Source organism: Micromys minutus, assembly GCF_963924665.1.
Source record: "Micromys minutus genome assembly, chromosome: 33".
NCBI lineage: Eukaryota > Metazoa > Chordata > Mammalia > Rodentia > Muridae > Micromys > Micromys minutus.
The window spans coordinates 7,823,345-7,846,466 of record NC_137968.1 but is presented as its reverse complement, the minus strand read 5'-3'; positions in this window follow the sequence as shown (position 1 = coordinate 7,846,466).

The following is a 23,122-nucleotide window of genomic DNA, read 5'->3' as shown; positions in this document are numbered from 1 at the left end:
CACTCAGAGTTATGAGTTTTCCTTTTAGCACTGTTTTCATTGTGTCCCATAAGTATGGGGTATGTTGTTCCTTCATTTTCATTAAGTTCTAAAAATCATCTATTTCTTTCTTATTTCTTCCTTGCCCAAGTTGTCACTGAGTAGAACATTGTTCAGCTCCCATGTGTATGTGGGCTTCTGTTGTTGTTGTTGTTGTTGTTGTTGTTGTTGTTGTTATTGTTGTTATTGAAGACCAGTCTTAGTCCACAGTGATCTGATAGGATACATGGGATTATTTCAATCTTCTTGTATCTGTTGAGGCCTGTTTTGTAACTGATTATATGGCCAGTTTTAGAGAAGGTACCATGAGGTGCTGAAAAGAAGACACATACACACACACACACACACACACACACACACATATATAGTTTTAGATGAAATGTTCTATAGCTGTCTTTTAAATCCATTTGGTTCATACCTTCTGTTAGGTTCACTATGTCTCTGTTTAATTTCTGTTTCTGTGATCTGTCCATTGATGAGTTGGGTATTGAAGTATCCCACTTATTGTGTAAGGAGCAATGTGTGCTTTGAGCATTAGTTGGCCCCCCAGAAGTACTGAAACACTTGAGAGCACAGGTAAGACCACCACTTCTACTCTGAGGGTGTCGCCTGGAGCCCTCAGAACACAGGAATGGAGGAGCAGTCTGGGACAGGATCTTTCTGGTTTCTGCCTGTGTCTGATCTGGTGGCTTGGGTCTTAAAATGCATCTGCTGACTAATTCAAATAATACAAGGTAATGTTTTAGATTATTAATAAGATTCTAGTATTCTAATGACTAAATGTGAGCTCAGACTAAGTCACTTACTAAAACACAAAAAAGAGAAAAATGTAAGCTCAATATTCATCTAAGTAATAAGTGGGGTCCTCAGATAAGCCTGTTTTCCATAAGAACATGTGAAAATAGCTCATTGTACTTATAAAATACATGTAAAGAAATCAATCAAGTAAACAACCAAACCAACAAACAAAAAACATGTTTAGATTCTATCCAGAAATGCTATGTACTTGGTCTTGACCAACAGTTGTTAAATATCAGTACTTTTAAGCAGTATTTCTCAATCCCTAGCTTATACTAGAATCCCATAGTGGATGGTTAAATCGGGAAATGACAAGCCTAGTGCCAAACTGACTCTGGGAGTTATATTTCACCGCAGTCTTTTGTAAAAGTTTATATGCCCTAGTAGGAGATATGGTTCAGTCAAGAAAGCACTTGCCTCATAAGAATGAGGACTAGAGCTAAAATTCCCAGCATCTACAATAAGAAGCTGAGCGTGGTGGCACACATTTTTAATCCTAGTGGTGGAAAGCTTACGCAGTCCCATCCCTAGAGTTCACTGGCCAGACAGTCTAGCCAAACTCAATAGATCCAGGTTTAATGAAAACCTCTCTCTCAAAAATATCAAGTAGGGAACAATTGTAGACAGGTCCTGACATTGACTACTGTCCCTCACAGACACACATGAATACACACATTAAAATGTACGCATGCACACATAAACATATATAGTATATGATCCACACATACACACATTCCCACACTAACACAAACAAAGTTCATATGTTTTGTAGCTGGGAGCAGAAGTTAAGAACTTCTCATAGAATGCTTTCTCCAAAACTTATGGAAGATCCTAAACTTGCCTTTAGCAAAACATTCTGTGAAGAGATCAGTTTCAGAGCCATGTGTTGGCAGAACATACTGTATTCTGCGTATCTGTCAATAAGAGTTGAACTGTGGTCAGATGTATAGAATATAGTGGAGGTGTCATTTCTGAGGGACTGGACAAGTTAATATGCCCCAAACTCAGTGCTGGCACATGTCAAAGTATGCTTGAATATCATTATTTGGGAAAGGAGTTGTAAAGACTTAGATTTCTAAGAAAAGGCCAGAAATTACTACTGCATGAAAAGCAAATACATAAACACAGTAATTAAAGAATTCAATAAAGATGTGATGAGTTATAAGAGGACTGCAGTCAAAATAATAAGAAAAGAAAAGACCAAGTCATAGTTAAAGCCACATGACATACAATTCTATTAAATTCCGCTTCTTCATCTGGTCAATGTCCATACCTATTCAATTCAGCTACAGAAGAGCTCGTATCAATGTGCTATTCTAGAGTCATAATGTAACCCTAATATAAACAACATCAGCATTGTCTGGGATTTGTTTAAAATACAGAATTGCCTAACCTGCACCAAGGATAACCTGACACTTAACAGTGAAGACTCTGCTATTGGTCCAATCAACCAAGTAAGAGCGATTTCTACTCTAACCAACTTGAAAGTTCCTGCTTGTATGCCTGTGACACTGCAGAGGAGAAGGTGACAAATATACTCCATAGCTTAAGTAAAAGCCTATTTTTTGTATCTTAGACAAAGATCCAAGAACACTTTCTGTGATTCTATGAAGAATGAGACCAGAAAATTAAACTGAATTGATTGATTTTAAAATTTAAAAGCCTGAGGCTGAAGCTATGGCTCAAGTGCTGAGATCTCTGCTCTTCTACGGGACAGATATTTAAGACTCAGGTTGGGCAGCTAACAACTAACTAAAGCTCTGACTCCAGATGTGATGTGGGTACCTACACTCCCATGTACATAAACAGACACACACACACACACACACACACACAACTAATAACCAACTTGTGACTCTGTACAGGCAGAGTAAACTATAATTTTTAGCCCTTACCTCTATTACATATTGTTTTAGTCAGGGTTTCTATTTCTGAACAAAGCATCATGACCAAGAAACAAGTTGGGGAGGAAAGGGTTTATTCAGCTTACACTTCCACATTGCTGTTCATCACCAAAGGAAGTCAGGACTGGAACTCAAACAGGTCAGGAAGCAGGAGCTGATGCAGAGGCCATGGAGGGATGTTACTTACTGGCTTGCTTCCCCTGGCTTGCTCAACCTTCCTTCTTATAGAACCCAGGTCTACCAGCCCAGGGATGGCTCCACCCACAATGGGCTGGGCCAGGGATGGCTCCACCCACAATGGGCTGGGCCCTCTCCCCTTGATCACTAGTTGAGAAAATGCCTTACAGCTGTATCTCATGGAGGCATTTCCTCAACTGAGGCTCCTTTCTCTGTGATAACTCCAGCTTGTGTCAAGTTGACACAAAACTAGCCAGTAGACATATTTTTTTTGCTCCAAGGAGCCCTTTCTAAAATTATTTCCAGCACTTAAGGTAAAAACATTTTTAAATTTATTTTTGATTTCACATTTTATGTCTATGTGTGATTTTCCAGCATGTATGGTATACATGCAACCCACGCCCATAGAAACCGAAGGGGAACATCAGAACCTCTGGGATTGGATTTCATTCTCATAAAAAAGTTAACAATTTCATAGATATAATGAGGTAAACAGGATTTTTTGCATGCGTAGATAGACAGGATAACTCTTACAATCTCTAATAAAAAATGAACATGACATAAAAAAGAAAACACATTATAGTACTGTATTAGTCTATCAGTAGAGATGGAATGGTCTTTGAATGTTCTTAATGCTACCCTATTGTGCATTCATGTGCACCCAGGGTAAATAATACTCTCTGTGTAGGTACACATATAAATAAGAATTTTCCACTTACTTAGCTTCAGAGGTGGTAAGTTCTACCAAGCAGACTATGGGAAACAGAAACCGAAGTACACATGGGTTGAAGAAAACAGGTGCACACTCTCTAGGCTCTCTCTTCAAACATATTCAACTTCACCACACCTAAACATCTGACGTGCAGATGTGAAGATTCACAAAGGTTAAAAAAACGAGAGCATTTGCTAAAGACACTGTATTGCAATATAAGAATTTTTAAACATTATCCTTGTCTGCCAGAAACTGACCATAAAACCCTAAATGTGTTCAGAGGTAATGTTTTATGCTAAAATTGTTCAGTACAATGCTGTTTTCCCCAGCAATGCAAAATCTACCTCCTGATGCTTTGGTTGATGCTTTTTCCTGTATACCATATGATATTCTTCCCTACGTAATAAATTTCGCTATTCCTCTGTGTGACCCACTGTTATATTTATATATACTTGGAGACCATGCCACTGAGAATTGTTCTTTATTTCAAGTAAGCTAAAAAAAATCGTATTCATTATAGAATTATTTCATAAAATGATAAATTAATCCTTAATTATAAGTAATCTTTGAAATCATTTTTCTTTTTAGTCTACCGTGGGAGCTAGAGAGATGACTAAGTAGCTAAGACTACTGGCTGTTTTTTCAGGAAGATCCAGGTTCAGTTCCCTGAAACCATGGGGCAGTGCACAACCTTCTGTAGCTCCAGTCCCAGGAAATGTTATGCTCTCTTTGGGCCTCTTTGGCAAACAGGCACTCACATGGTACACAGACATGTGTGGTCACCAAACATCCAATACATGTAAGCAGTTAAAAAGTAATTATTTAAAAAATGAAGAATATTTGCCTAATATTAAGTTCAGCTGTTCCTTTTTTGTTCATATATAAACATATTTTATATTATTTTTCCATAAAATTGATTTAGCCCGTTCTCTTAGAAATATCCCACAAAGTATGTCTTTAAATTTAGTCATAATTGTTGTAGCTTAACTAGATTTCATATTTTATTTATAATTTATCTCAATTATTGATGTGGTGAAATTATTTCTATCATATTTGTACTTTCTCAGTAGCAAATTGTCTGTTTCTTTTTCTCTGGACTTTGATTTATTTGGATATTGAGCAGGTTGGTTTATTGTCAAATTGACACAAACTTAAACCTATCTAGGAAAAGGAGATTCTAGTTAAGAAAGTGCTTCTGAAGACTGGTCTGAAAAAAAAAGTGTGTGAGAATTTTCTTGATTGATGATTGATGTGGGAGGTTCCAGCCCACTATGGATGGTAACATTCCCTAAGCTACTAGGCCTAGAGTATATAACACAGCAAGCTGAGCAAGCCAATGTCTCTGTGACCTTTGCTTCATTTCCTACCTCCAGGTTTCTGCCTCAAGCCCTTTCCCTGATTTACCTTCATGTCAGAGTATGAAGGAAGAGTTGTAAGATGAAATAAATCCTTTCCTCTCCAAATTCCTTTCTACCATGGTGTTTTATAACAGCAATAAAAATTTTAACTAATACAATATCTTGTTTGCTTTATTTGAATTTATGTATCTTATCTAGGCTTGGAAGCCATGGCTTTTCTTTAACAGAGTCCAGTCTAAACTTACTTAACAACTGTACATAAACTGTTGCACCCTTTAGAACATTTTTATTTCTACAGCCTACTGAGGTGCTATTTTTCCCAATATCTGGGCTGTATCTTCTGAGATTAATACCAATATCAGTTCATTGATATTGTTTAAATTATATTTTACTATATCCTCTTTCTTTTAATGTTTTAGAGCTATATGTGTTCTATCATTTTACATAGTCATAGAGACTTCAGGTATACTAATATTTTATCACAAAAAATATTTACTTATATCTTTGTTCCACTTTGGGTAATAATTTGATTCACAGTATTAGTAAACTTAACTCATCAGTTAATAAATCTATTTGGCCCATGGGGACTTGGAGAAAACACTCAGGTCATTTACATAAAGATTCTCAGGAAGCTTCAGCTAGCTGAGACAGACAAGACATACTAAAGAACTGAGGAATCAAGAAAAAGAGATCATAAAAAAATCATAGATGATAATGGAGTTGGGCAATCTGCCTAAGGGCAGTGGAATAAAGATGGAGGGTAGGGAGCCCAGAAGCACATGAGTCCCTTACATTTACCTTTCACTAAAAGGAAACATTCTTAGGCCTTGGAGCATTATGGGAAAGGTGACAGGCCACCTGTGAGGCCAGAAAGAGGAAGAAGGGATAAAGAGGTAATGTCTACAACTGACAAACTACTTATGAAAGACTACATATTAAATACCAAATACAGTCACCTTCTGAACAAAAGTCCCATTGTAAATCAAGCACTGGCTATCGCTTTTTATATAAATGAAAATGCACACACTGTCACCGGATCAGAGCTTTGCCCTCTGTGCCTCAGTGTTTACAAAATGAAGAGCCAAGATGGCTGACGTTTGGCAGTGAATTGCTGAGTCGGCTAAGATAACCAGGGCGGAGGAAGCAATGGTTTTAGATCTGATCCTCAAGTAGACAAATCACAAATACAGACACCTGCAGCTTCTGTGAAAGGCTTCGAATGGGGCAGGGGTGGGCAGACAGAAAGTAAAGCAGGGACTCCTCCTGCAGGACTGTAAGAGTCAGCCACCCTTTCTGCTGCTGGGAAGGTCTTCTGAGGCCTGCAGTCTGAGGAGATATCTGTTCAACCTTTCTGACACTGCTCGGGTTGCTGCCCCTGTGCCTCCGGTCAAGAAACGGAAGACAATGGGCATTTTGGTTTGGATAGAACCCAACAGAACCAGAGGTTCTCACTTGCCACTTTAGACAATAAATTTTAACTTTATGATCCTTAGATTTCTCACCTAGTATAGTTGCAATATGTATTTTACTATATCATTACAAGAGTTAAGATTTCAAGAGCTATAAATCAGATAAAACCATGGGGTTGTGCAGAATGCTCAGTGGATAGAAATTCCCTAGACTCATTTTTAATTTCTCTATGCTCAGGTGTAGTTTGAGAGAAGGGATAACTTCTTTTTAAATTAAACTCAAAACAATCACATTTTTTAACTTATAAAATTATTTTGAATGGTCCAACAGAATCTTAATGGCGTTCATTTAAATGAACCAGCTTTGTTATTTAAAGAAAATTCTGGATCCTATTAAGGTCAGATCTTTTGTTTCTCATAAAGTGCTGACAAGTAATTTACAATATTTTCCATATGTGTCCCTGTGGTGCGGATCACAGATGTTCAGGCACACAGTACAATAAGAAACACAGACAGGCCTTCAGGTTGAAATACATGCTAACAGTTGATATACGAAATCAGAGTTAATGGTGCTTAGAAATTCAAAAACACACGACAGGCTTGGGCTAAGTCCTTTGAGGAAACTGCAGATATCCCAAAAATTCTTCCCTGGGAACAGTGAAAGCAATGAACACAGATACTCTGTTTTTGGGGTTCTCCAGGAGATTTGTTCTCTGGAGGTCATGTCCCTGAACAGATTCCAAAGAAAAACATGCAGGCGACTGGGGCAATGATGCTTAAATATCACTTCTATAGAGCCAGGAAAGCTGAATATTAGAGACGGAAGTTGAAGGGGGCTACATTAACATCCATGCAGATTCGCCATTTTGTCAAGATGAAGAAAGCTGAAAAGCAGCCAGAACAGAAATTCACATTCTGAAATCTGGCTTCAGAGAAAAGGTAAATGAAGCAACAGTTTTTGAAACAATACAGATGACCTAAGTAAATTAAAACTCATTCACTATTGTGTATTTAAGGTTAATTCATAAATGATGGGTTGTAATGATGAACCTCTCAGATCCTAAGATGTGCTTCCCATTTACTTTCTGACTCACATGTTTCACAAAGGTGAGGATTTGTAGAAGTTAAAACTCACTGAAAAAAAAATATGTATACACTAAATTATTTTTTGGTTAAGACTTTTAAGTTTGTATCAAGCTTTAAAAACCTCATATATATTCAATTGTATGTACACACACACACACACACACATGTTCAATTTGTCCCCAAGTTATAAGGCATAATGATTACTATATATGTTCTAATGCTTTAATGTATCAATAATATAAATCTCTCTGGAAAACATAAAACTCAAACATACCAATTAAAAACTATTGCAGCTTAGAATCAGCCAAGCAAATCTGTTTCTTGTTCCTTGGCCCACTGTTGACACTCCTCTGTGTAAATTCCGAAGTCCTTTCTTTCTCCATTCCTTGGCAGCCCTGATTACATTCTAGATTACCCAAACCTCTGTCCATGACTCTATCCTTCCTCAGCAAGCCATGTCTGGTTTGCCTGTGTCTAGAGTTTCTAGGAATTTATAGGTATGAAAGATGCGTTCAACAAAGCTGAACTTTAAACATCAATAAGGCATGTGTTTGGGGACATCTACAGGCTAATCAAACCATTTAAAAAATGATGATTTCTTATAACAAGTACCGGAAGAATGTGTTACCAGAAGGATCTCCTATTAGAACCACTAAAGAGCATTCTTCAATCTGGAGGCAGAAAGCACCAAACTCATAAAGAGTGATGAAGAATCGTGTGTGTGTACATACCTGCATATGTTTTATGTAAACATAAAAACATATAATACAATGTGGGACAACTATATATGAAACTTCCATGTAGCTTATATAAGTTATATATGGTTGTTATATAACTTTCCATGTGTATGGGATATATATATATATAGAATAGATTACACATCCAGGTTCTATTAATCATCAATATAAATCCAGACATGCTAGCCTATAGCTTACTCGCTACTATCAAAATTTTCTGTGGTGATTGTAACACCCACCACATGAATGCTTCAAAACATGTTCAAGGGATAGGTGTTCATTCTTCACAAGTGTTACTCATAGTTTTCTAAGCCACATTTCATATCATAACATGAAAATACCTTAGAAAGGCTAAAGAGAAGAGAATAGAGTTGGATGTGTTGGCACAGCCTGTGATCCCAAACATCTGGATGCCAAGGCAGGGGGATTGCAAGTTCAAAGGCAGCCTAAACCACATGGTAAGACCTTGCCTCAAAGACAAAAGTGAAACTGAGAAAAGACAGAAAAACGAAACCGATATTTTCATGGGAAATCTATTACGTTGATAATGCTACCGTCAACGCTGCAGGTTTGTAAATGTATGTGTTCCGTTTAGCTAACTCGGAAATGGACGAGACCCCGCTCTAAGCATTTTCTGACATATAAGCATACCAGCACACAATTCTAGAGGCTAACAGTTTTACAGACAAGAAAACCAAACCGAAAGCAACCAGAATGACTTGCACAAATTTCTCTCTATGTATGTTGTGGAGATGGGACTCCAATGTCTGGACCAACTCTAGAGACCTTTTTCTTCATCCACCACCTTCTTCAATTGTAGATGAATGGTTTCTATTTTTCTGACACCAAATACATACCTTAGGGAGGGATGTTTAACTCCTTACTTTTACTATTTATTCTGCAAATGTTGTGGATTTGCTCTAATGCTACTTAAGTTCATTTGGTCCCCAAAATTACACAGGAACCTGAACATTTGCATTTAAGATGCTGAAGGACCCTGCCCAAGTTGGTTTTGATTGGTAAATAAAGTTGCCAGTGACCAATGGCTTGGCAGGGAGACAGAGACACAACTTTAGGATTCCCAAGCAAGGGATAGGGGAAGGAGCAGGAAGAGAGAGCCGCCATGTGGGGAAAGGAGTAGCTGCCACACTTGAGAAGGCAGGATGGGGAGACAGCCAACATATGAGTGGGGAGGGGGGAGAGCGGCCCTGGGGGGCTCTTCCTAGTGTATCTAGGGCAACAATGATAGAATATAGATTTTAGTAAGTAATAACTCAGGAATATTGGAGCAGAGGTGTTAGCCATGTGGAGGTTTGGAAGTGGCCCTGTCGTTGCTCTGTTTAAGGCATATTAAAAGATAAGGCTACGTGTGAATGAATGTCTTTCATTCTGGAAACCAGAACATTAGGGTGGGTAGAAAGGAATGTACCCCCACTGCCAAGCTGGTTTGAGTAGCAATAATTGGCTTCTGCAACACCCAGAGACATTTAGAAAGAAAGCAATAAATAGAGCAATATATATATATATATATATATATATATTTTAAATCGACCTCAGCATCCATAGATATGATAATGCACTTTTATCCCAAAGACCATATGCAATATTGACATATGTGGTAGATCTGCCAGAATGATGAGAAAGTAGAGATCCAAGTAAAATACAGTGAGATCTCTCTGTGTGTACATAGGGTGCAGTCTACAATATTCAGTTGATATGGAAATATAATATAATGTATTATGAAAAATAAAATACAATCTATTCAACAAAAAAGAAATAATTTGTTCTTTCCTTCAGATGCACGTGGGTTATATTAAGGATTCTGCTGAATTCCTTCCTTCTGAAAATACCCACAGCATCTGGTTCTGATCACAGAGAGACTGCACCGGTTCTGTCACCTATAGCAAAGACCCCGGGCTTCTGCTGCAGAGACACAGAAGATGTCAACTCTCTGGGAGTTCATCCGGAACCTGATTGTAGTACTGCTGTTCTGAGGTGTGGAGGAACCTTGACAAGGGAAATTATGAAGGCTTCATCTCATCCGGACTCTCCTTACCACCATTTTGTTGGTGTGCACGGGCAAAGTGTGTGAGATGCATGGTCCAGACATGCTTCTTGTAAGATGCCCACATGTAAACACTGTTTCCAACCCTGCAGAGGCATCTTCATACAGCAACGAAGATGCCCAGATAGTTCTTATGAGCACAGAGGGCAGGCTACATGTTACCTGAATCCCAGATTCTGCCGGGGTTTAATGTACCAGCTTGTTTCCTGTTCTCTGTGTTCTGGTATTAACCAGACCACACAGGCTTACTGGCATTACTCTCCTGTGCTGTCTTGATGTCCCCACCCCTTTGGGGACTGTGATAAAAATCAGCAACTACAGGACACTCTGTGTATTAAGAACCCTGTGCTACTCTTTTGGACTCCTTTCCTAGCTGAGGTCTCAGTGGAAAGGACACCTGACGACAGTAAAGTTTAATGAGCACTTACTTCTAAATGCAGACAGCCACCTAAGTGAGAGAGACCGGGCAGGAAGAATAATGCCCATCCTAAAAGTAAGAATCCTAAGGGAAGCAGGATCTGCCATACAGTGCTCAAGTTCTACTTGGCATTGTGTTGGTTACAAGCTAGGTTTTAGAAGTGAAAACCTTTGACCCAGTCGTCTTGCAAATTATTTTTTTTACTAAAATTGTTTGTTTTAACATGGCTAATGTTGGAGCTGAGCATTGAAGCTCACACCTGTAGCCTCAGCCTTCCAAAAACAGAAACAGGAAGACAGCCCGATATACAGATTCAAGTCTCAGGCCAGCCAGTGCCGAGTCACAAGAGTCTATCTTGTAGGACAGATACTTAGCGAATCTATATCCAGAAGGCTTCATCCAGCAGCAGATAGAAACAGGTACTGAGAGCCCCAGAAAACATCAGACAGAGCCTGGGCAGTCTCGGAAGTGAGCAAGCTGAAAGGGTAGAGGATACCACAGTCAACTAACCTGGGACCATAGGGGCTCACTGAGAGTGAACCACCATTTAAAGAGAACTCAGTGCCTGTGCCTTGCCTCCATCACATTTATAGCAAATGTGCAACTTGCTCTTCATATATGCCTCCTAAAAATTGGAGCAGGGACTATCTTTGACTCTGTTGCCTGCCACTGGACACCCTTCTTCCTTGACTGCATAACTGGACCTCAGTAAGAGAGGAGGTGCTTAGCTCTGTTACGATTAGATGTCCCAGGGTGGGGTGGTACCCAGTGGGGGCTTCTCCGAGGATAAGGGGGGGGGGGTAATGAGGAGAGGGATTTGTAAGGGCGGGACTGGGAGGGAAGGGGGGAAGGGAAAGATGTACCAGGGTGTATTGTGAGTGAAAGAATGAATTATGGAAATTAAAAAAACAACAATGAGAAGCTGATTCCTGAGGCAGGGTGAGGAGCCTACCCTTCAAAGACCCACATTGCTAAGGCATACAGACCCTCCAAGAGCTTGAGTAAGCCTTGACTTAGTCCCTCATTTACCCCCAAGCTGTTTGCTTTTATGGGCTTTATATATTTGAAAGATTTTCTTCAGTTACTTAATAAAGAATAATAAATTAATCTGCTTCCAAAGGGGGAACATAAAAGAACACTTTGACCTAATGAAAAGAGAGGGAAAAAAATGGCCTGGTAGCTTTAGCATTCTGGAGCAATCATAGGCAGAGCCAGGATTTTACGGATAACATAGACTCTCACAGAAATAATGCCTAAGCCAGTCTCAAGAAGAAAGAAACCTAATGATCGAAAAGGGAGGTGTTGAGGTGAGAAAAGCAGGCTTCCAACAGAGTATTATATTACAATGTCTAAAGTCAAGAGAACTTGCCACCAACTTAGCTCTGCAGGGAGGGGATACAAAACACACCCAGATATATACAAGGAACAGGACCTGCTGAGTTATTCTGTGCCATTCTACAGAGGTTGGAGCGTACCAGGAATGTCACAGTGCATACCTAAGTGCTTTCCTATGACATTTGCAACTGAGAATGATCATTTTAGACATTTGTGGGAAATAAGGTAAGTATGGGTAAAGCCTAGGAGTCATGAAGACCAGTACCAACAGATCTGGGGAGTAAACACATACATGCACATACAAACACACATGCACACACATGCACACACACACATTCTCTCTCATGCTCGAACGCATGGACCCATGCACATACAGGCACACACACACTTCATCGGCATAAAGACCACCTCTTTAGCAGGTGGTGCTATAAAAACTGGGTATCAACGTGTAGATAAATGATGTTGAATCCTCCACCTTTCCTTGTACAAAAATCAACTCCCAGTGAATTAAGAACTAAATCTGTTACAGGAAAAACATTTCCAAATCCAGGTTCTGCAGAGGACCTTCTTCAAAGGACTCCTGGTGCTCAGGAAGTAATACCAAGCTCTAACAAGTGAAATTGCATGAAAAATACAGCAAAGGAAACAATCACCAGAATGAAGAAAAAACATCCCAAAGGGAGTGGGATCTGCTGGCTCTACATCTGGTAGAACGCTGATACCTATAAAATGTGTATGGGGCCCAGGGTATGCATATCAAAACCCAAGCAGCCTGTCCAGTAAAGTGGCAAAGAAATAAACAGGTTTTAACAGATGAAGTGCAAACATCCAGTAATCATGGGATATGTTCAACATCCTTAGCAATCAGAGTTTTAATGAAAATGAAAACACTAAATGCATGAGTGTTGTCTTTGTATCTTTGATTCTGTTGCATAACTTGAAGTCAGGTATGTTGATAATTCATATGTGTGTGTGTGTGTGTGTGTGTGTGTGTGTGTGTGTACATATGTGTAAAATTCAGTATTGCCTTTGTTATTCAGGGTCTTTTTCACTTCCACACAAATTTTAGGAGTTTTGTCAGAATGGTCATCATTAATAGAACACCTGACCTCCCTACCTCACCCACCTCTTGCACCCATTTCTTTCTCTCTATCCACCTTTAATGACTGTTTTTATTTTTTCTCCTATGTAAGATTTAAGCATCTTCCCTTGGGACCTCTTTATTACTTAGTTTCTTTAGGTCTGTGGATTATAGCATGGTTATTCTGTACTTTATAGCCAACATCCACTTAAAAGCAAATACAACCATGTGTGTCTTTCTGGCTCTGGGCTACCTCATTCAGGATGATATGCCCAAGTTCCATCCATTTGCCTGCAAAATTCATGATGTCTTTGCCTTAATAGCTGAATAGTATTCTATTATGTAGATGTCCCACATTTTCTTTATCCATCCTTCAGTTGAGAGACATCAAGGCTATTCCTAAATTGAGATTATTATGACTAAAGCTGCTATGATCATAGTTGTAGTATAATGGGGCATCTTTGGGGTATATGCCCAGGAGTTCTAAAGCTGGGCTGTACTGGCTGGTTTTGTGTCAACTTGACACAGGCTGGAGTTATCATAGAGAAAGGATCCTCAGTTGAGGAAATGCCTCCATGAGATCCAGCTGTAAGGCATTTTCTCAACTAGTGATCAAGTGGGAAGGGCCCAGCCCATTGTGGGTGGAGCCATCCCTGGCCCAGCCCATTGTGAGTGGAGCCATCCCTGGGCTGGTAGACCTGGGTTCTATAAGAAAGCAGGCTGAGCAAGCCAGGGGAAGCAAGCCAGTAAGTAACATCCTTCCATGGCCTTTGCATCAGCTCCTGCTTCCTGACCTGCTTGAGTTCCAGTCCTGACTTCCTTTGGTGATGAACAGCAATGTGGAAGTGTAAGCTGAATAAACCCTTTCCTCCCTAACTTGGTTCTTGGTTATGATGTTTTGTGCAAGAATGGAAACCTTAACTATTGCCATTTTTCTGAAAAGCCGCCAAATTGATTTCCAAAGTGGTTGTACAATGGGTACAACGGGAATTCCCCTGGTTACACACCCTCACCAGCATGTGCATTGACTTGATTTTTTATCTTAGCCATTCTAAGGGGTACAAGATAACTTTCTGAGTCATTTTGATTTTCATTTCCCTGATGATTAAGGATACTAACATTTCTTTAAGTACTTCTTGGCCATTAGCGATTTCCCTGCTAATTCCTTGTTTAGCTCTATACCCCATTTTCAATAGGGTTATTTGGTTTATTGGTGTCTAATATCTTGAGTTCCTCATCTATTTTGGATATTAGTACTTTGTCAGACATAGGTTGTTGAAGATCTTTGTCCATTCTGGATGCTGCCATTTTGTCTTATAGATGGTGTTCTCAGTCTTGCAAATCTTTCCCCTTTCAAGAGGTTCCATTTATTAATTACTGATTTTAGTGCCTGAGCTGTTGGTGTTCTGTTCAGGAATTTGTCTCCTGTGCCAATATGTCCAAGGCAGTTCCCCACTTTCTGTTCTATTAAATTTAATGTATCCAGTTTTATTTGACTTCCTTAATCCACTTGAACTTGAATTTTGTGTATAAATTCATCTATTTGCCTAGATTACGTGCAGACACCCAGTTAGACTAGCACCATTTATTGAAGATGCTTTCCTTTTTCTGCTGTATGGTTTTGGCTTCATTCAAGATCCCTTAAGTGTGTGGGTTTATTTATAGGTCTCTGATCCTATTTTATTAATCAACCTGTCTATTTTTATGCCAATGCTATGAAGTTTTTATTACTATTGCTCTGTAGTATGACTTGAAATCTGGGACAGTAATAGCTCCAGAAGTTCTTTTATTGTACAGGATTGTTTTAGATATTCTGGGGATTAGGTGTAGGGGAAGGGAGTGTAGAAGAGGGTGGGAGTGAGTATAGTAATGGATGAAAGGCATCTCTGGGAGTAGCTGGAGACCTAGGGTAGGGGAGGTTCCAGGGAGTCTATGGGAGTGACCCTAACTGATACTTTTACCAGTAAGGGATATCAAAACTGAAGTTTCCATCCCCAGTAGCCAGTCAGGAATTCCAGTGGAAGAATTCCAATTGAGTGGATGTCAACCCACTCAAAAAATTCAACCCAACATTTGTCCTGCCTAAGATGTGCAGGGATAAAAATGGAGCCTAGAGCGAGGGAATGGACAACCAATGACTGGCCCTCCTTGAGATGCATCCCATGTAAGAAAGCCAACCCCTGCCACTATTAATAGTACTCTGCTATGCTTGCAAACAGGACCCTAGTATAACTATCCTCTGAGAGAACTCATGAAGCAGCTTCTGCTGAGATCCTGCAGAGACCCCACAGTCAAGTATCAGGTGGTACTTGAGGAGTCTTCTAGAAGAATGGAGGATAGAAATGAGCAAGCCAAAGGGGTCAAGGATACCATAAAAAGACCTACACAGTCAACTAACCTGGGATCATGAGGGCTTACTAAGACTGACCACCAACCAAATAGCATGCAAGGGCTGGACCTATCCCCCTACACATTCATAGAAGATGTGCAGCTTGGCTTTTATGTGGATCCCCTAACAATTTGAGCAGAGGCTGTCTCTGATTCTCTTGCCTGCCACTGGGTCACATTCCTCTAACTAGGCTGCCTGCTTGGGCCTCAATGGGAGAAGATGTGTAGTCCTGCTGCAACTTGATATCCCAGGGTTAGGTGGTACCCCAGGGGCTTACCCTTCTCCTTAGAAAAGGGGGGGAGGTAATTGAAGGAGAGATTTGTAAGGGTGAGACTTTGAAAAGAGGAGGAAAGAGGGCCATAATCAGGATATAATGTGAAGAAAGGAAGGAAGGAAGGAAGGAAAGAAGGAAGGAAAGAAGGAAGGAAGGAAAGAAGAAAGAAAGAAAGAAAGAAAGAAAGAAAGAAAGAAAGAAAGAAAGAAAGAAAGAAAAAGAAATGGAAATAAGGACGGGAGGGAGGGAAGGAGAAGAAAGAAAGAGGAAGAGGAGAAAAGAGAAGAAAAAGAAGGGTAGGGAAGGGGAAAAAAGGAAAAAGAAAACATTTAAGAAATGGTGGCATAAATGTTGAGGGGGAGACTTTATTCACTGCTGGGACACTAAATTGGTCTGGCTACTAAACTCAGTACAGGTTCCTAGTAAAAAGAAATGTACCTCAGAAATGTAAATGAAGACCTCTGAGTCACTACACCACAGAGACACTCATTTGTTGAAGCAATATTCACAATGGTAAGTTCTGGGATCAACATAGGTATCAATTCACATATAGACAAAGAAAATATTACATATATAGACAATAGGATTTAATCTTAGTTCTAAAAACAAAATATTATCATTGACGTAATTGAAGAACCTATTAAGTAAAATAGTTCAAATAATTCAAACTGAGAAAGACAAATATATTTTCCCTCATTTGTGGATTGTATACTTTTTATAAATACATATGAATGTTTATTATATATGTTGTATGCGTGCATGTGTGTGTGTGGTGTATACACGTATATGTTTCTGCTTTATGTGTCTGCTTTTGTGTGTCTGCATGTGTGTCTGTATGACTATGTAATGACATGTAAGTACAGGGAAGACTTAGAGGTAATGAGGTAAAATATAGGGAGACACGCCTCAGCATTTGTCTTGTTGTGATGAAACACCACAACTTGAGTAGGGATGGGTTTATTTCATCTTGCAGTATATGAGCTCATCACTAAGGGAAGTCAGAGTAAGAACTCAAGTAGGGAACCTGGTATAAGGACCAGATACGGAGGCCATGGAGGAGTATTGCTTATGACTTTGCTCCTCATAGCTTGCTCAACCTGTTTTCTTACATCATGCAGGACCTCACTGAGGAATGAAGGTACCTACATCAAACACCAATCAAGAATACACAAACCACAGGCTTGCCCACAAGTCAGTCAGGTAGGGTCATTTTCTCAATTAACATTCCCTGTTCCAAAATGGTTATAGCCTATAGCAAGTTGATATACAAACTAGCCAGCATTAGGTGAAAGGCTAGAGAAAGGATAGGGTATGAGGGGTAAAAGTGATTAAAGAAATGATATACTTTTGTGAGAACATTAATAAAAATGCATCACTACTGTGATAGATTGTAAATGCTGGGCCCAGGGAGTGGCACTTTTAGAAGGTATGGCACTGTTGGAGTAGGTGTGGCCTTGTTGGAGGAGGTGTGTTACTGTGGGTGTGGGCTTTAAAACCCTCATCCTAGGAAGCCAGTATTCTGCTAGCAGCCTTCAGATGACGATGTAGAACTCTCAGCTCCTCCTGCACCATGCCTGCCTGGATGCTGCCATGTTCCTGCCTTGATGATAATGGACTGAACCTCTGAACCTGTAAGCCAGCCCCACTTCAATTTTATTCTTTATAAGAGTTGCCTTCCACTATTAAACCTTTAAAAAAAAAAAAAAAAAAAAAAAAAAAAAAAAAAACAAACACCGACAAAAATGTATTCGTATACTTTTATGCAAAAATGCTTAAAATTTGTACATTTATCTTTGTTTTTTTAAATAAAGTTGTTTTTAAAAAAAAGGAAAGAAAAGCACACAATCAAAAAAAAAGAGTTGCCTTGGTCATGGTGTCTGTTCACAGCAGTAAAACCCTAACTACTTACAATGAATATATTCCAAGGGAATTTAAAACCTAAGAAATATAAAGAAAACCTGTGCATAAGAGAAAAGGTAACTTCATCTCAATCTCCTATCAGTAAATCACTTAGAACCAGGTTTGCCTGCTGGTCAGCTGTGTCCTGACAGATGTCTGCTCAGACAGACGTGCTCAGGTACAAAATGAAGCACAGTGTTTGGCACAGGGTGACTGCTCAAAATTAAGTCTGTTCCTCATGCTGGTGAATGCAGCCATTGAAATGAAAACTTCCCTAAGTAAATGGTCCAGAAATTTAATTTTCACTGCAGAGCGAATACACAAGTTGAGTAAATTAGGACATTAAAGTAACTTCTCTGGTTGAAGCAATAATATGTATTAGCAGACAAGTAACTTCCAAGTCTTGAAGTTTGAATATCCTAATCTGTAAACATGAAAATAGGATCTACCTTGCCAATTAATCCAAGTACTATACAAAATGACATAGGAAAAATAATATATAAAGTGCTGTGTAGTAGATGCTCACTGAATCCTCAAAGTGGCCTAGGAGCTGGGGTTTTCAAGTCTGCAGTTCAGAAACGAGACTGAGCTGACAATTCTCAGTTGAGTCCTATATACAAATGACGATCAGCAAGGAATTGAGGATCAGAGGGACGAAGCAAAGAGGATGTCTGGGGAAACGTCTGATCTGCAGAAAGGTCGGGCAGGGAGATAAGGAGGCAAACAGGAGATGTCCTGTGCCAGGTACTTGCAGTTCAGAGAAGTGGGATATCGTCTCGTAATCGACGGGCACAGAATCAGATCCTGGGAGAAACCAAAGAAAGATGCCAACTGTGGAAACTGCTTTGAGCAGCAGCAGCGAGGGCACCTCACAGGAGTGGGCCAGCCAGTAGTGAAGACGTCTGAACTCACAAACGACTGTTGGAGGATTTTTTTTTTTTCAGGGTGTGTGTGGTTTTTTACTCTTTGTTGGCAAGGAAGGCTTCTTTCTAATTTTGAAAGAATTTTAAATTATTTTGTTACCTAGTTTCTATTAATCCTACAAGCAATGCTGTGTTTATGTTGGTTTAAAACTTTTCATATTTCCACCTGTATAAATGCCAACCGTGTGTGTGTGTGTGTGTGTGTGTGTGTGTGTGTGTGTGTGTGTACTTACATGTGCTTATGGGGAATCTTTTCAAATAATAATTTCCATGTTTTGTTGATAATCCAAAAAAGATAATTTAAAATATTAAGCATCCTCAATATTTTAGAAGTCTGAGTATTCAATATAGTTTCCAACACCCATATGCACATAAAACGTTTCCCTTCTTCGGACTTTCAATCTTCTGCATTGACTATTTCTTGTGATCTGCTTTCTTGGCACTAAATGGAGCACTCTTATTTGGAGCAGGTGGTTTCCCCAAAAAACAAACAACGACGATAAATACACAAACATCGTCCATGAGAACCCAGGGTCGGCTTGGTCCTCCAAGCCCACAGCCTATTAAAGACTATGTGGAATCCACTGGCATCCTCCCATCATAACTGGATTCATTCATGTTGGGTCATCTAATCTAGAAGGTGAGATCGTTCTTCACTTTCTCTCCAGGACGTGCTTCCAGAGCAAGCGGCTTAAAACCGTACAAAGCTTCTGGTGTAAATTCCAGAGCCCAACTGCCGGTACTCAGATGGTAGATTCGGTTGGTGGTATCATCATATAGAGGTTTTATCTGCGTAACTGCTTTGTAGAAAGCCCTCTGGAACTAATGGTTCAAAGTATATTTTATAAGTTTTTTTTTCTCTCTAAATGGAAAAGCTTCCCCCCCCCCCCTTCTTACAGCGTTGTGGAAATAAACTGAATTATGAGATGTAAGTGTGTGGAACAATTCCTACTGCATAGTTAGTGCTCAGAGGCATGCGCGCGACTTTTCCTGTCAGCTCACAAATGGATTTTTGTAGGGATTGGAAGGCTCCACATGACTTTGTGTCTCATCTCATGTAGGAACTGAAATCCAAGAGAGAAACTGAAGTAGAAAGACATCCACGTGGTGAAAGGAAATCTCCAAGTGTTTGATGCTCTCGCCACCCTGAAGAAACGGCTAAGTAGAATAATGCCCTCTGGATATGCTGAGACCCATCAGACATCGTGTTCTCATAATTTTATGAATTATGTATATTTACGCCTGTTGAGACTCCCACGTCCAAATGTGGTCACGATGATAAAAAGGGTTCTTATCACGTGGCTAGCAGTGAGCGACAATAAAAAGCAACAAGCAAGCGCTGCGTTTTGGAACTTGAGACATCTGGACGTCTAATAAAGTACTCACGAGGGAAAGGTGGAATTTGCAGCGGACGCGTGAAACCTCAGAGGCTGCGCAGTAGCAAGACCTGAAATGTGTCCTTAGAAAAAAAAATGCCCACGCGTGTCATAAACACACAATAGAGGGAAGACAGGCTATGAAGGGACAAAAATGCCCCCAGACCAGATCACAAAGGACACCGGAGGACAGAGCGTAGGCATTGCCTGAGTCGGTACTCAGTGGAATGCCAGGCAATGCAACGTGCCGGGATATCCGCAACGATACAGGAAAAGGGCTCCGCCCTCTGCACATGAAAACAGTTCTTTATGGAAACAAGTCAGAGAATAATCGGCATTTGTGCTAAGGACGCGAAGAAGAGGGAAATATGATATTTGTAGGGGCCTCAAACACACTCTTTCTCATTCTGTTCCCGCTAATTAATCACACGAGGTAAAAAAGGCAGATGTCCGCCACGTTCAAGCAGCCTGGGTTTGAGAACTCTCCCTCAGTCCCCCTTTATTGTCAATACGAATCTCTTCGTCTCGAACTAATTACAGATTTTGGGGAAACTGAACAAACTCGTTAAATGAGATGGAACTTGACCCGTGGGTGCTAAAGGAATGAAAATATCTAATTCTTCATGTCCTTTCACTCCAAGATGGAGGTTTCTGGTCGTTTTTGTTCACAATTGTTTCAGTAATGGTCTGTTTTCAAGTGAAAACTCTTTTCTCATCTAAATCATCTGGGCATTTTTGTCATAACTCATGTCCACCAGGGAACTGGAGAACGTGGTGCAGTTCTCAGAGTGTCCGCACGGTGGCAGGCGGGGACTTAGTCTGCCTTTCGCAGATGCTCTCAAAATTCAACAAAGCAACAACTCTCTAAAAGGGGTTTCCTGTGCCAAAGGTTATACTGGATTCTGAGGGCGACTTGGCTTTACCTAGTTCTTAAGTGTAACTTGATTTTTTCTATTCTTAACAGGTTGGGGGGGGGGGCTTGTTTTTGAAGGGAGGAGTTTTTTGTTGTAGTTTTGTTTGCTTGTGAGGAAAGTCAGCGATTTTTTTAAAATAGTATGTTAATACAATTAAACAGTATCCCAGACTCTGTGATTAAAAATCATGGAAAGAATGCAACATGTAAATTGAGTCAAAATATTGTAAATATTGGTGATCTTTACCAAACTGTTCTAAATCCTACCAAAATGACCACACACCAAAAATAAATCAGACCATGAAGTCCAATATCAAGGGTCATTCACTTTGAAAAAAAAAAAAAAAAAAAAAAAAACTTCCTTGGAATTTAATTTGCTTATAATAATAAAATAATGTGTGTGTGTGTGTGTGTGTGTACACATACATATATAAATGTGGAGGGGGGAAGAAATGTTAAGAAATAAATATCCACTGTATTAAACAGTTAAATAGAACTGCAGTTTAAAATCAAAGACATCTGAAAGGTCAGATGTTGCCAAAGGGAAACAAACTCCTCCTCCAGAATCATAAAAATGTGATGTAGCAATTTCTCTTTTTAGTCTTCTAATAATAAATTCAAACAGAATTGGAATCACCGAAAATTCTATGTAATGTCGGTCTTTTCCCACTAATACGTTCATATTTTTGGTTTTCCAAATCACATAACACTGCAAACCAATCGCTGAAATTAATATCAAAGATAAAATTTAAGCACCACATGCAGGGTTGAGGAAGGCTACAATGGTATGCTAGCATGCAAGATGGTGTCATAGAAAGACACTGGCAGTCACTGGCTTTGACAGATGAGCCCTGCTGTGGGTCATTTGGTGACAGAGGGAAATTACGCGTTGTGACAAAGGAAGTTTTCATTCACAGAAAAGAGAAAGGACAAGAAAATGGAGAAGAAAACAGAAGAAAGATATTCGGCTCCCTATAAAAACTCATTTCCCAGATAAACAGTTCAGGACCCTATAAGGGCTTAGCCAACCCCCCTAAAACTCCAGCTATTACCAAGGCTGACAACCCAAGTAAAAAAACCCATAGAGAACAGGGAAGCTCTTGAGAGGGGAAGCTAGCACATGATCACATGCCTGTGAAGTGTCGTTAACCTTTTCCTTATTGATATATATTCATATATACAAAAATATTCCTATTATCCAAAAACAACTTTGTGCCTTCCTGTTAATTTCTTTTTTTAATTAATTTATTGGATATTCTTTGTATTTACAATTCAGCTGTTATCCCCTTTCCACCAATCCCATGCCTCCCTCCCTTTGCCTCCACGAAGGCGCTCCCTCTCCCAACCTCCCTCTTCTACCTCAGCATCTTGGCATTCCCCTACACAGAGAAAATGAGGTTTCACTGGATCAAAAGCCTCTCCTCCCACTGATGTCAGAAAATGCTACCCTCTGCTGCATATGCACCTGGAGCCATGGGTCTCTCCATGCGAACTCATTGTAGGTGTTTTACTCCCTGGGAGCTGTGCTGGGATTGGTTAGTTAATAATTTTGTTCTTCTTATGGGGTTTCAGACCCTTTCAACTCCTTCAGTCCTTTCTCTGGCTCATTCATTGGGGTCCCCGGGTTTAGTCTGATGGTTAGCTGCAAGCATCCTCCTCTGTATCAGTGTGGCTCTGGCAGAGCCTCTGAGGAGGCATCCATATCAGGTTCCTGCCAGTAAGCACTACTTGGCATCAGCAATAGTGCTTGGGTTTAGTGGCTGCATATGGGGTCTATTCCCAGGTGAGGCAGTCTCTGGATGATCTTTTCTCCAATCCCTGCTCCTTTATTTGTCCCTTTATTTCCTCCCGTGAGTGTTTTGTTCTCCCTTCTAAGAAGGACTAAGGCATCTACCTTCTGGCCTTCCTTCTCTTTAAGCTTCAAAAGTTCTGTGAATTGTTTCTTGGATATTTCAAACCTTTGGGACTACTATCCACTTATCAGTGAATACATACCATGAGTGTTCTTTTGTGACTGGGTCACCTCACTCAGGATGATAGCTTCCAAGTTCCTTCCATTTGCCTAGGAATTTCATCAAGCCTGTTGTTTTCTACGAACTAAACAGATAGATCATGCTCCTAATCATGTCAGTCTTGACATACTTCAGCCCCAGGAGGCCACAGATTCAGTAGCAGTAAATCTGACTTTTAAAATTGAGTGGATTGACGGTCTAGATTTCCTAATAAATA